This window comes from Pongo pygmaeus, chromosome 14 (genome assembly GCF_028885625.2).
Source record: "Pongo pygmaeus isolate AG05252 chromosome 14, NHGRI_mPonPyg2-v2.0_pri, whole genome shotgun sequence".
NCBI classification, from domain to species: domain Eukaryota; kingdom Metazoa; phylum Chordata; class Mammalia; order Primates; family Hominidae; genus Pongo; species Pongo pygmaeus.
Window position 1 is genome coordinate 120715834 of NC_072387.2, and position 15566 is coordinate 120731399.

Genomic DNA, 15566 nt, shown 5'->3' on the forward strand with positions numbered 1-15566 from the left:
TAGTGTATGTATATCAATATAGCCACCATTTATTGCCTCCTATATGCTAGACACTGCTAGCACTGCATACTTTATATTTTATGACAACCCTGCCGAAAAATGGCTGCTTTTCCTGATGAAGGTGCCGAGACTCCGGCCAGGGACCCGACTTGCACAAGGCCAACGCCCTGCGTCTGGCTCCAAAACCGGCATCCTCGACCACCGCCTGGCACTCGGGGGCCTCCTCATGGTCAGGACTTGGCGCTGCTGCTGGTGTTCCCTGAACGCCTAACATACCAGGAGCGTGCTGTCCTCCCAGCTCTGCGGGGCTCTTACGACTGAGAAAGCTATAGAAGGTGAAAGAAACGCTCATGGTCTCACGGGAGGAGAGAGTGAAAAAGTCCTAATTGCTGGGCTTCTTTGCCTGAATGAAGGGGTCTGCAGGAGCCACAGATATTTGCACTACCAAGTTCTCATGCTTCTGATTTTCCTCCAGGTAAACCAGGATGCTTACTTCAAGTTTCTTGTTTTGCCCTACAGTGAATTTTAGGATTGTAATTTACCTGCAAGGTTTTTGTTTGTTTGTTTTGTTTTGTTTTTTTGAGATGGAGTTTCACCCAAGATGGAGTGCAATGGCGTAATCTCGGCTCACTGCAACCTTCGCCTCCTGGGTTCAAGCAATTCTCCTGCATTAGCCACCCAAGTAGCTAGGATTACAGGCACGCGCCACCACACCCGGCTAATTTTGTATTTTTAGTAGAGATGGGGTTTCTCCATGTTGGTGAGGCTGGTCTTGAACTCCTGACCTCAGGTGATCCGCCCACCTCGGACTCCCAAAGTGCTGGGATTACAGGTGTGAGCCACCATACCCACCCTACCTGCAAGGTTTTAAGCAATTCACCAGGAGCCATTCTCGGTGCTAGAATCAGCATGAGAGTCAAAGTCAGATTTGAATCAGGACTAGTTTATCACAGGCTAACCTCAAGGAAGTCACTCTTGTCTGCCCAATGTCCTCAGAAGCAAAATAAGGACAGATAATGCCCATTCCAGGAGTAGAGGCCCAGACTTGTTAATGTCTGAAAATACTTCAGAAATGCTAGAGCACCATACAGATAACAATTTGAGTAATATTTTTGGTTAAATTATTCTAGTTTAACACATGTATTCTTAAAAAATGGACTTGCGATTCCTTATAGCTGAAGAGAATCAAGTCCACCCTTAGCATATTAGTGGTCACTGCTAGGTTCCTGATGCACGAGGAGGAAGTCCTCCATGGCTGTTTTTCTATAAACAATTCCATTTCTCTTTGTAGAACACAGAAGTAAATATATCAAATTTTTATTTTTGGCAGCTATCAGAGCCTATTAAAATTCCTTTTGACTCACCTCTTGATTGAATTCAGAGTAGGCAGAAAATCTCATTCAATCTCTTCACTGTGTGGGTGAGGAAACTGAGGCCCAAGGGTGACGAAGCCGCTTCCTCAAAGGCACTCCGTGAGTTGGTGGTGGGGCTGCCAGCAGAATGAAGTGCTGTTACTCCAGGCCAGAGCTGCTCCCCTGCTTCATCAGCCATGCTATTTCATGGGTGCACCTGTTCTCATTTATGTGGACGTTAGGAACTGTGGGTCTCTCGTGTTAAGCCATAGGCCTTTAATAAAGACGTGTAGAGTAAAGCCTAAATCCAATAATTGACATTTAAACATGAAACATTTTCTTTTCTAACTTGGAAACCAGTTCTAAAAACACACCTAAAAGGGAATTTCAGTTTGATTTGTGTGAAGGGAATATTTTTGGATAAATGTGTATGCCATTGGAAATGCAATATTTCTAAATGATTAATATTTGAGACATTAATGTGGTTAGATTTTAATTACCCAATTGATGTATTATTTTTATTATAAAATTTTATAAAAACGAATGTAAATAATCAATCACAGAGTTTAACAATGTATCCATTTACAAAGATGCCTGGAAACAGTTTGCTGTTTCCCGAAGTGTTTATTTAACATAAGAAATTGTTAGATCAATACTTATTTTCTATATTATTTGAGCATCTTTTGGTTGCAGGTAACAATAATTGACTATGTCTCAAGCAAAGACAGGAAAGATAAGAGAAGTGTCAGAAAATTCAGGAATCGGAAGATCAATGAGGACACCGCAGCAAGGATTTTTCTCTGCAGCACAGATGTGTTCAGACACAGTGCGGACCGGGTGGAGACCGATCCACGAGGCTCACCGTGGCCAAGGGGTAGGTGGTGTGGTGGACACTGAGCTGCTGGAGCCTGATGTGGACAGTCAGGTGCTATGTTAGAGCAAATCTTTCCATTTTAAAAACACTTCCCCGGCCAGGTGCGGTGGCTCAAGCCTGTAATCCCAGCATTTAGGGAGGCTGAGGCTGGTGGATCACAAGGTCAGAAGGTCGAGACCATCCTGGCTGACATGGTGAAACCCCGTTTCTACTAAAAATACCAAAAATTAGCCGGGCATGGTGGCACTTGCCTGTAGTCCCAGCTACTCGGGAGGCTGAGGCAGGAGAATCACTTGAACCCGGGAGTCGGAGGTTGCAGTGAGCCGAGATTGCGCCACTGCACTCCAACCTGGGTGACAGAGCGAGTCTCCGTCTCAAAAACAAAAAAAACCACTTGCCCTGATAGATGCTGTGTTTAATAGACACTTATGCCCCCCTGACAACTACTGGCTCTGGCTTCATTCTTTTCCCTTTAATTGGGACGTGATCAGGGAATGGAAATTAATTTTTGTATTTTAAAGTAAGTAAAAGTTAGATGGAAGAGGGGAAATTATAGTTTTCCATGGCCAATATACACAATTTTGAAAATATTTATGACTCTGCACCATCAATCTGTTCCATAAACATGAGAAATTAGAAGTCAACTAACAATGAAATACTTTTATGACACAAAGATCTTCAATAATATGAGGTAGTTGAAAGGCAAGATATATAAGGATGACCTTCCTTGGCATCTTGGAAGGCTGGTAAGAACCATTTCACTCTGCAAATTTTGAAACCTTCCACACTCGACCAAGAAGTTTAATTCTTTTTTTTTTTTTGAGATGGAGTCTTGCTCTGTCGCCCAGGCTGGAGTGCAATGGCTCGATCTCAGCTCACTGCAACCTCCGCCTCCCAGGTTCAAACTATTCTCATGTCTCAGCCTCCTGAGTAGCTGGGATTACAGGCGCCTGCCACCACTCCCTGCTAATTTTTGTATTTTTAGTAGAAACGGCATTTTGCCATGTTGGTCAAGTTGGCCTCGAACTCCTGACCTCAGGTGATCCACCCACCTCAGCCTCCCAAAGTGCTGGGATTACAGGCGTGAGCCACTGCGCCCGGCCAAGACATTCATTCTTTAGAAAGTGCCAGGCCGGATGTGGAGAATAAAAAGATGAGCAACTAAGAACCCAGTCTACAGAAGTAAAAGCTAGACTGCAGTGCGGGGGAGGAATGGGAACAGAATGTGTGAGGATAATTAGGAAACAGCTTGTGAGGCTTACTGCACATGGCTCCGTATTTCAGGAATGATCTAGAAAGGTCAAAGGAAAGCAGCACAGGACTGTGATAAGCTCTCACAGGACACTGGTATGAGGCAGATCTTACATGAGGTTATAACTCCTGCCACTGAGGTTGCAGTGCAACCTAAATTTTGAAAAATATAAGACATAAATAGACCATAGAAGAAGAAATTTAATAATACCAGGAATACTGTTTCTTGAACCAAAATACATGGACAGATTTACTAATTTTATTTCCTCTTATATTTCTATAATGTTATTTTGTAGAATGACTCTTATGACAGTTTTATTTATATTCTTAATATCCAGCATAGGGAAGAAGCTAATGAATGACATTTCTGGCTTTACTGTGAAATTATGTCACTGGAGTGTGTTCATGGGATAAAATATTGTTCCATTACCAAAGGTGTTGTGTTCCTCTCTTCAGTGATGGGGCGACTTGAAATCTTTTTATAGGGTGCCAGGCCAACATTCCTCTAGTGCAGAGAAAGCAGAGGGTCAACCCTAGAAACAAAGATCTGGAGACTCATGGCTATCAAACAGACAGCAGGAAGTCAGTTGGTACAATCAATCTTTTTTTTTTCTTTTTTGGAGACAGGGTCTCATTCTGTCGCCCAAGCTATGGAACAGTGGCAAGTTTTCGACTCACTGCAGCTTCCACTTCCCAGGCTCCGGTGATCCTCTCACCTCAGCTTCCTTGGTAGCTGGGACCACAGGCGTGACCACCCTGCCAAGCTAATTAGTTTTTTGTATTTTTTGTAGAGACAGTGTTTTACCACGTTGCCCAGGCTGGTCTGCTCAATCTTGTAGAAGCCATGAAGAGCGTCTTTTCAATATGGTGGACTAGGCTAGTCCCCAAACACATACAAATTTTGTATGAAATATGGGGGAAGGGAAAGGTTTTAAATGCATACCCAAGAGTAAACACAAGAGAATTCTCCCTGTGTCAACACAAAAGAAATCAGAGCAAAAATGGCAAGCAGTTGCTGAAGAGGTGGGCATGTGACCAAGGTCTGTCCACCAAGGTGCCCCGCCCTGCTGCTCACAGTGACCAGGGTATGAATGGACAGGTACCCCACATCCATCACTACCTATCTTTCCTGGGACTTTTCTTCTGGAGCCACCAGCAAAAATACCTTTTGTCTTTTCACTGTTGCTGCTAAACCGTGAGGATGTATGCCTGGACATCTGGTGGTATCTTACCCAGCACACAGAGAGTCAGCCTGGAAAATGGAGAGAAATACAGTGTCCTGATGGCATCGTTGAAACCCCTGAAGCCACGTGAACCCTGGAACTGCCAGTTATGGAGGTCAATAAATCCTTTTGTTCTTAAGCTAGTTCAAGCTGGGTTTGCATACTAACCAATTCACCCACCACCTCTACTTCCCAATCCTCCCAACTTCTCCAAGTCAACAGTCATCAGCAGTTGGTGGGCATCTATCTCTCCAGCTCTTTTTCTTTTTTCTTTCTTTTTTTTTTTGAGGCAGAGTCTCACTCTGTTGCCCAGGCTGGATCTCGGCTCGCTGCAACCTCCACCTCCCGGGTTCGAGCATTTCTACTCCCTCAGCCTCCTTAGTAGCTGGGATTATGGGTGTACACCACCATGCCTGGCTAATTTTTGTATTTTTAGTAGAAACGGGGTTTCACCATATTGGCCAGTCTGGTCTCGAACTCCTGACCTCAGGCGATCTGCCCGTCTTGGCCTCCCAAAATGCTGGGATTGCAGGCTTGAGCCACCACGCCCAGCCTACAGCTCTTTTTCTATGAAATGATACACACACTTTTAGGGTGGTTTTGAAACGTGCACAAACCTCACACTCCTCCCATCAGAGTGGAGCCTGGTTTCCCTCCCTTAACTGCAGATGAGCCTGTATGCCTGCGTTAATGTGGAGAATGCATGGGATGTGACACCGTGAGACTTCCAAGGCAGCGCAACAATCACAGTTTCTGACTGATCCCTTCCTTTCTGTGGATGCTCACACTTGGGACTCTGCCTCCTGGAAGGGCTGCACACAGGTGTTCCAGCCACTTTTTCAGCTGATGTCCCAGCTGGTAGCTAGTGCCAACCATCAGATACATGGGCAAGCCAGCTTGAAGGCACTACCAGCCCCAGCTTCCAGCTGACACCCAGTGGAGCAGAAACAAACTGTCCCTTCCCAGCCCTGCCCAAATGGCAGATTCATGAGCAAATTAAATGTCATTGTGTTAAGCCATTACATTGTGGGGTGAATTGTTATATTGCAGTAGATAACCAGAACAATACCTATGTAAACATACAGTTTTGCTTTACTTTTTCTTTTACAGAAATGCGATCATACCCTATGTATTGATTTACAATAAGCAATTTTTTTTTCCCTGTGTAATACTTTGCCCTGTTGGTCATTCCATATCAATACATACAAATTAATTGACATGTTATTATCTACCACAAACAATTATGTCCTATGGATATGCTATAATTGAAACATTCCTTTATTGATCAATGATTAGAGTGTTTCAAATTTTTCTTTATGGCAAACCATTCTGAGATAAATATCTGTGTATTGGTTTCATCCTGCACATGAATATTTCTCTATGATTGATACATAGAAATAAAATTTTAGCAAAAAAGGTTTTCACACCATCTGTAGAGGCTAAGGCAACTCCATTCTTAGATGCTAATCCACCATGTTGACATCTGATTAAGCCCAGTTCCAGGAAGGCCTCTAAGATTTCTATGTTATCTACTTTAAGATACATCCCACCAGCATCTGTGAGTACTTACTTCTCCTTACCTTTGCTGTCATTGGATATTAACCAAATAGAATTTTTCCTGTCTTGAGAAAAAACATTTATACATAGTTATATAATACATTATATTTATAATCAAAATATTACATATATAGTACATACATATATAATATATCCATATTGTATATTTTATTATTATTATTATTTGAGACAGAGTCTCACTCTGTCACCCAGGCTGGAGTGCAGTGGCACAACCTTGGCTCACTGCAACCTCCACCTCCCAGGTTCAAGCAATTCCCTTGCCTCAGCCTCCCAAGTAGCTGGGACTATGGATTCCTGCCACCATGCCCGGCTAAATTTTGTATTTTATTTTATTTTTTTAGTAGAAACAGGGTTTCGCCATGTTGGCCAGGCTGGTCTCAAACTCCTGACCTCAGGTGATCCACCCGCCTCAGCCTCCCAAAGTGCTGGATTGCAGGCGTGAGCCACCACACCTGGCTCATATTGTATATTTTAGGTATATAAACATATGTATTAAGAATATATAATTTGCACTTCCCTTGTTTCTGTTGCCTTTGTACAACTTTTCAGATGGTATTGGCCATTTGTATTTATTCTAAAATGATTCATTTTTCTATTTATTACAGACAAACATTTTCTCCAAGTCTGTTATTTTATATTTGTTTATGGCATCTTTGTCATAACAAAGCTTTAAATTTTGAGGTCATCATCTCTGAGCTCTCTTCTTTATAGAATTTATATTATATTTTGCTTAAGAAAGTCGTTCCCACCCCCAAAATTATAAAATATTCTCTTACAGTCTTTACATTTTTTTCAAATATCTCTTTTATCCATCTGGACTTTATTTTGGTTTTTAGGGTGGGGAGTCTCTGAAATTCTCTGACGAAATGGAAGAATGTGAGGGATGCCGTGTGGTGTAGGGAAAGAGTGCTGGCCCTGAAGCCAGAGGACCTGGTTTCAGTCTCTGGCACGTACCAGCTGTGTGATCTGGGTGGAATTTCTTCATTTCCTTGACCCTTAGTTCCTCATTTATAAAACAAGTAATGATGCCTACCCCTCAGAGTGTTAATTTATATGAAGTTCAAATGTGATAATGTATTTGTCCATTTTCACACTGCTGTAAAGAACTGCCTAAGACTGGGTAATTCATGAAGAAAAGGGATTTAGTTGCCTCACAGTTCTGCATGGCTGGGGAGGCCTCAGGAAACTTACAATCATGGCGGAAGATGAAGGGGAAGCAAGGCACATCTTAATGGTGGAAGAAGAGAGAGAGAGAAAGCAAAGGGTAAGTGCCGCACTTTTAAACCATCAGAGCTCGTCAGAACGAACTCACTATAACAAGAACAGCATGGGGAAAATCCACCCTCATGACTTACCCAGGTCCCTCCCTTGACATGTGGGGATTACAATTCGAGATGAGATTTGGGTGGGGACACAGAGCCAAACCAGATCAGATAATATATGTAAAAGTGGCCGTAACTTAGTGATGTATATTAACCCCTCTAAGTATTTCCTCAAATAGATGGTCATTGTCTCAAGCCAATATTGAATACTCATTACCTTCTCATTCATGAAATGTCAGCTCTATGATATATTAAATTTTCATAGACACATGGGTGTCTCAATTAGTTTTCACTGATTTATTCATTTGTCAGTGAAAAATCTTCACTGTTTTCATTTCACTAGCTTTATAGTATTTTTTAATATTTAATAAGGCAAGAACTCTGTTTGCTTCCTGTATAGTTCATTTTTGCATTGCTATAAAGAACTACATGAGACTGGGTAATTTGTAAAAAGTGGTTTAATTGGCCCATGGTTCTGCAGGCTGTACAGGAAGCATGGCTGGGGAGGCCTCAGGAAACTTACAATCATGGTGAAAGGCAAAGGGGAAGCAGGTATGTCCTTCATGGCCGGAGAAGGAGAAAGAGAGTGAAGGGGGAGGTGCTACACACTTTTAAACAACCAGATCTCGTGAGAACTCACTATCACAAGAACAGCAAGGAGGGAAATCCACCCCCATGACGCAGTCACTTCCCACCAGGCCCCTCCTCCAACAATGGAGATTACAATTTGACCTGCGATTTGGGCAGGGACACAGATCCTAACCATATCACTTCCATTAATGATTGTAGATTAACTTGGAGAACACCTATACATTTGGAACATGAATCTTCTCATGCAGGATATGAAGTATTTCCATTTATTCATGCTATCTATGATAGCCTTCAGTTATATTTTATGGTTTTCTTCACGTTTCTTTCTGGTGTGTTGTGTTTTAGTTGCTACCACACATGGAACATTTTTTCCATGACTTTGATCTATTGGTTCCTATTTACATGTAATAACAAGTTAATTTTTGTAGGTTGATCTCAGATCTGGCCACCTTGCTGATATTTCTCATTTGTTCTAGAAGTTTGTCAGTTGACTCTTGTAGACTTTCTAGGTAGAGGACTGTCAGTACAACATTGCTGGTGCCATGCCCGTGACTGATAGTTGGCATCCGTGCTTTCTTTCCTTTCCTCCTTTAATTCCCTCTTACTGAATGAGCTGGGACTTCAATGAAAAGTTAAGTACAGTTGGCAATAGCAGGCATCAGAGTCTTGTTCTGATTCAAATGGAAATGCTTTGAATATGTCACCATTATTCTGATGTGCTAGGTATTTCCAAAAAATATTGTTTTGTCAGGTACAGGCAAGTTTCTTCTATGATTTTTGGTATTTTTAGAGTATTGCCAGAAGTTAATGCTGAATTCTGTCAAATACCTTTTTGGGGTTGAGGCTGGGGATAGCTATGTGAGCTATGTGTGGATCTTCTCCATTTATTTATTTATTTTAGAGACAGGGTCTCATTGTGTCACCCAGACTAGAGTGCAGTGCTACGATCAAAGCTCACGGCAGCCTTGAACTCCTAGACTTAAGCAATCCTCCTGCCTCAGCCTCCTGAGTAGTTGTGATTACAGACATGAGACACCATACTGGCCTTTTTTTTTTTTTCAATTCAATAAATTTTGATCCGATTCCAGCAGATGTAGCTTAAAAAATAATAATAATAAATGAATTTTGAAAAATCTTGGCATTATTGGGATGGACTCTTCATGGCTGTGATGAATTATTCTTTTAGTCACCACTGTATTTGATTTGATAATTTTTTGAGACAGAGTCTTGCTCAACATGTCACCCAGACTGGAGTGTAGTGACACAATCTTGACTCACTGCAACCTCCACCTGCCGGGTTCAAGTGATTCTCCTGCCTCAGCCACCCGAGTAACTGGGATTATAGTCACCCGCCACCACACCTGGCTAATTTTTATATTTTTAGTAGAGACAAGGTTTTGCCATGTTGTCCAGGTTGGTCTTGAGCTCCTGACCTCCAGTGATCTGGCCCCCTCAGCTTCCCAAAGTGCTGGTATGACAGGCATGAGCCATCACAGCCGGCCTGATTTGATAATATTTTATTAGTAAGTTTGTGTCTCTGAGATGGGGCTTTTTAAAAAGCTATTCTTGTAGTGTGTGTGTGTGTGTGTGTGTGTGTGTATGTGTGTGTCAGGAGTATATTAACCTTATGGAATGAATTTAGGAGGTTTACCCTTTTTTTTTAATGCCCTGGAAGCATTTATTTATTCTTCAAGGGCAAATTCCTCTTCAAGGAATTATTTGTCCCTTGAATATTTGTTAGAAATAACAGGCAAACAATAATTTTTGCAGTAAGTCTTTGACTGCCTTTTCAATTTCTTCTCTTCAGGGTCTGTATCTCTCTGTTTTTTTTTTTTTTTTTGAGACAGAGTCTTGCTCTGTCGCCTGGGCTGGAGTACAGTGGCACAATCTCGGCTCACTGCAACCTCCGCCTCCAGGGTTCAAACGATTCTCCTGCCTCAGCCTCCCCTGTAGGTGGGATTACAGGTGTATGCCACTGCGCCTGGCTAATGTTTGTATTTTTAGTAGAGACACAGTTTCGCCATGTTGACCAGGCTGGTCTTGAACTCCTGGCCTCAGATGATCTGCCCGCCTCAGCCTCCCAAAGTGCTGGGATTACAGGCATGAGCCACTGTGCCTGGCCTCTATCTCTTCTTGACTCAGTGTTATCACTTTCTATTTTCTTTATTCCATATTATATTTTCCATGAAAATGTTCTATTTCATCTAGGTCTTAAAATGCATTGGCCTACTATTGAACATATCACTTACTTTTTCATCACTTTGATGACTCTGGTTGTATCACCTTTCTCATTTCTAATATTATCGATTGTATCTTCTCTCTTATTTCTTAAATTGTCTTGTCACATACTAGTCCATTTAATTGATCTTTACAATAAACCAGTATTTGGTTTTATTGATTAAATCTATTCTTTTTTTTTTTTTTTTATTTGAGATGGAATCTTGCTCTGTTACCCAGGCTAGAGTGTGATGGTGATATCTTGGCTCACTGCAGCCTCTTCCTCCCAAGCTCAAGCAATTCTCCTGCCTCAGCCTCCCAAGTAGCTGAGATTACAGGCACACGCCACCATCCCTGGCTAATTTTTGTATTTTTAGTAGAGATGGGGTTTCACCATGTTGGCCAGGCTGGTCTCGAACTCCTGACCTGAGGTAATCCACCTGCCTTGGCCTCCACAGTGCTGGGATTACAGGCATGAGCCACTGTGCCCGGCTTGTTATTATTTTTCTTTTATTGATTTATTATATTATCAGCCTGATTTTTATCTTTCTTTCAGTTTTTTTTTCATAGCTTCTTGAGTTAAAAGCCCTTGTATTTTCAGTCTTTCTGGTTTTCCAATACATGAATTTAACACCATAAAATTTCATCCAAATACTCCTTTGCTTGCATCCTGCATATTTATAATGTCATTCATTTCTAATAGCCTGTATTTTTAATTTTATATTTTCTGTGATTGAGCAGTTACTTAGAAGCACGTTTTAAATTTTTCATAGGTGTAATACTCTCCTTCAGCTATCCTATTAATTTTATCATTGATTTTATGATGCTGTGGCCAGACATTCTCTGGTCCTCATGATTTCTCCTTTTTTTTTTTTTTTTTTTTGAGATGGAGTCTCACTCTGTCACCAGGCTGGAGTGCAGTGGCACGATCTCAGCTCACTGCAACCTCTGCCTCCCAGGTTCAAGTGATTTTCCTACCTCAGCCTCCAGTGTAGCTGGGACTACAGGCGCATGCTACCACGCCCAGCTAATTTTTGTATTTTTAGTAGCGACGGGGTTTCACCATGTTGGCCAGGATGGCCTCGATCTCTTGACCTCATAAACTGCCCCCCTTGGCCTCCCAAAGTGCTGGGATTACAGGCATAAGCCACCACACTTGGCCTGATTTCTGCTTTTTAGAAATCTTTTTGTTCCTCTGATATTCTTGCACATGGTCAATCTCCTATTATTTAGACATTGTGTAGCCACATTTATTTAATCTGTCAATTTCTAAGAAAAGTGTATTCATGTAATTTACTATGGTTGTGGATTTGTTAGTTTCTTTTATTTCTACAAGTTTTCACTTTTTTGTGTGTCCTATATATATACATGTACATATATATTACTCTATGTGTATATATGTGCTATATGCATATACATATATGTATATATACATATATACCCACATTTTATACATGTATGTACGTATATGCATCTGTGTATATATATGGTGTATGGTGTGTATATATGTATATGCTATATGTATATGGTGGATATAGTTTGGCTCTGTGTCCCCCCCCAAATCTCATCTCCAATTGTAATCCCCATGTGTTTGGGAAGGGGCCTGGTGGGAGGTGATTGAATCATGGGGGCAGACTTCCCCCTTGCTCTTCTCATGATAGTGAGTTCTCACAAGATCAGGTTGTTTGAAAATGTGGGGCACTTCCCCCATTGCTCACTCTCTCTCCTGCTCCACCATGTAAGACATGCTTGGTTCCCCTTCACGTTCTGCTATGATTGTAAGTTTCCTGAGGCCTCCTCAGTTGTGCTGACCTGTGAGTCAATTAAACCTCTTTTCTTCATAAATTACCCAGCCTCAGGTAGTTCTTTATAACCCTATGAAAATGGACTAATATGGATTATGGTACCTGGAGTGGGATACTGCTATAAAGAAACTTGAAAATGTGGAGGCTACTTTGGAACTGGGTAATGGGCAGTTTGAATAGTTTGGAGGGCTCAGAAGAAGACAGAAAGATGTGGGAAAGTTCGGAACTTCCTAGAGACTCGTTGAATGGTTTTGACCAAAATGCTGGTAATGATATGTATAATGAAGTCCAGGTTGAGGTGGTCTCAGATGGAGATGAGGAACTTATTGGGAACTGGAGTACAGCTCACTCTTGCTATGCTTTAGTAGAGTCTGGTGGCATTGTGCCTCTGCCTTAGAGATATGTAGGACTCTGAACTTGAGAGAGATAATTTAGGGTATCTGGCAGAAGAAATTCCTAAGCAGCAAAGCATTCAAGAAATAACCTGGCTGCTCCTGACAGCAGTCATATGTGTTCACAAAGAGATGGTCTGAAATTGGAACTTTTGTTTAAAAGGGAAGCAAAGCATAAAACATTTGGAAAATTTGCTGCCTGTACAATGTGGCAGAAAAGAGAAATCCATTTTCTGGGAAGAAATTCAAGCCAGCTGCAGAAATTTATGTAAGTAAAGAGAAGCCAAATGTTAATAGCCAAGACAATGGGGAAAATGTCTGCATGGGATTTCAGAGAGCTTCATGGCAGCCCCTCCCATCACAGGTCCAGAGGCCTAGAAGGAAAAAATGATTTCATGGGCTCAGACCAGGGTCCCACTGCTCTATGCAGCCTTGGGGCATGGCACCCTGTGTCCCAGCCACTCCAGCTCTATCTGTGGCTAAAAGGGTCCAAGGTACAGCTTGGGCTGTGGCTTCGGAGGGTGTAAGTCCCAAGCCTTGGTGGTTTCTATGTGATGTTGGGCTTGCGGGTGAGAAGAAGGCAAGAATTGAGGCTTGGGAATCTCTGTGCAGATTTCAGAGGATGTATGGAAATGTCTGGATGTCCAGGCAGAAGTCTGCTGCAGGGACAGAGCCTCATGGAGAACTTTGAAGGGAAACGTGGGGCTGGAACCCTCACAAAAAGTCCCCACTGGGGCACTGGCTAGTGGAGCTGTGAGAAGAAGGACACTGTCCTCCAGACCCCAGAATGGTAGATCCACCAACAGTTTGCACCATGTGCCTGGAAAAGCCACAGGCACTCCACACCAGCCTGTGAAGGCAGCCAAGGGGACTGTATCCTGCAGAACCACAGGGGAGGAGCTGCCCAAGGTCTTGGGAGCCCACCCCTTGCATCAGCATGCCCTGAATGTGAGACATGGAGTCAAAGGAGATTATTTCGGAGCTTTGAGATTTAATGACTACCCTGCTGGATTTCAGACTTGTATGGGGCCTATAGCCCTTTGTTTTAGCCAATTTCTCCATTTTGGAATAGGAGCATTTACCCAATGTCTGTACCCCCATTCTATCTTGGAAGTACTAACTTGCTTTTGATTTCACAGGCTCATAGGCAGAAGGGACTTGCCTTGTCTCAGATGAGACTTTGGACTTGAACTTTTAAGTTAATGTTGGAATGAATTAAGACTTTTTAGGGGACTGTTGGGGAGGCATAATTGGTTTTGAAATGTGACAAGGACAGGAGATTTGGGAGGGGCAAGGGGCAGAATGATATGGTTTGGTTCTGTGTCACCACCCAAATCTCATCTTGAATTTTAATCTCCATGTGTCAGGGGAGGGGTCTGGTGGGAGGAGATTGGATCATGGGGGTAGATTTCCTCCTTGCTGTTCTCATGAGAGTGACTGAGTTCTCACAACATTTGGTTGTTTGAAAGTGTGTGGCACTTTCCCCTTTGTTCTCTCCCTCTCTTTTGCTCCACCATGGTAAGATGTGCCTGCCTCCTCTTTATCTTCTGCCATGATTGTAAGTTTCCTGAGGCCTCCTAGCCATGCTTTCTGTTAAGCCTGTGGAACTGTGAGTCAATTAAACCTCTTTTCTTCATGAATTACCCAGTCTCAGGTAGTTCTCTATAGCAGTGTGAAAATGGACTAATACAATGGTGTATATATGTATATGGTGTACACACACACATATATTTATAGAATGTAAAATGTGTGTGTGTGTGTGTGTGTGTGCAAGGTGCTTAACTGTTCATTATTGTTTTATCTTTTTGGGAGATTGTAACTTTTTCTCCATAGGCAAATATCCATAAAAATTATTTAGACTTCATTCTAAATGGTCATTCTGTTCTGGGTTCTGTTGAAGTTAAATAAAATATGTAGTGACAAATCTTATTTAATGCTTTACTTGGGATACAAGCATTGCAATTTGGGGCATACACACAGATGGGTGGTCCTCCACATGTCTGAAGAATAAAAAGGAGATTGGAGGTTTTATAAAAAGGAGAAATGTTGTGTATTCCTCTTTGAGAAAGTTCATTGGCACTAGCAAAGTTTGGGGCAGCTGGCAAGCTCTGATTGGTGAGTGAAAATGGTAGTCATTAGCCTTACAGTTGTAGCAGGTTGTTTCAGTAGCGGTTAGATAAAACTGGTCTCAGGCTATAGCAGGCAGCTTCAGCAGGAAAGCTTGCAGAAAATTACATTCTTGGAGCAATGTTATGTTCCCTGAGTCTCTTTTCCTCTGGCTTCTTGATTTATTTTAGTTGGTTATGACAAGAGTGACCCAATTCATGTGATCAACTCTCACACTTCCCCCTTTTGATCAAAATCTTTCTCTGAAAGCAGCACTGATCAACCATTTTGAAGTTAGGCTTAATTTTCCTTCAGTGCCAGGATGGAACTGTCACAATTGTCTCTGTTCCATGTCAGGGGGAATATAGTGAGGGCTATATAAGGGTCCCAGGCCACATTTGAATAACAAAGAGGCCAGAAGGAAAACTCACAGGACAGGTTTGTTTGGAATCCAGCATCAAGTTCCATATGGTCAGCTCCATAGGCATCAGCAATCATCTTGAAGCACTGGGCTAATATTATTCTATTAAGAGAGTTGGCTTTACAGGGATTAGACAGGCTATAAGAGCAAAGCTTAAAGACTATGCTACAAAAAATAATCAGCAACTATATAATAAATCCAGTTTGCATAATAGTTCAAAGTCATGAATCTAATTTTGAAGGTAACCAACTGTAAAGATTAAAAAGTCCAGGCATATCTGGTGAGACTTGCTGTAGCTACTGAGTAGCATTTTATGACTGGGTTGAATCAATGCAGAGAATGTCAATATTACAAAAAAGACCACCAGTACATTTAGAACAAAAAGTTGTGTTAGGGATATTTTTAAAGTTTCCCACTATATGGACTAAAATAAT

At 41.9% G+C, this 15566-nt stretch overlaps 1 long non-coding RNA gene across 1 annotated transcript; it reads left to right on the forward strand.

Annotated features, from left to right (window-relative positions):
• Positions 1–121: 121 nt before the first annotated feature.
• On the forward strand, positions 122–4538 carry LOC129011182 (uncharacterized). The gene is made up of 3 exons (XR_008493264.2): positions 122–475; positions 2046–2226; positions 4105–4538. It is a non-coding gene; the product is annotated as an uncharacterized LOC129011182 (long non-coding RNA).
• Positions 4539–15566: the final 11028 nt, after the last annotated feature.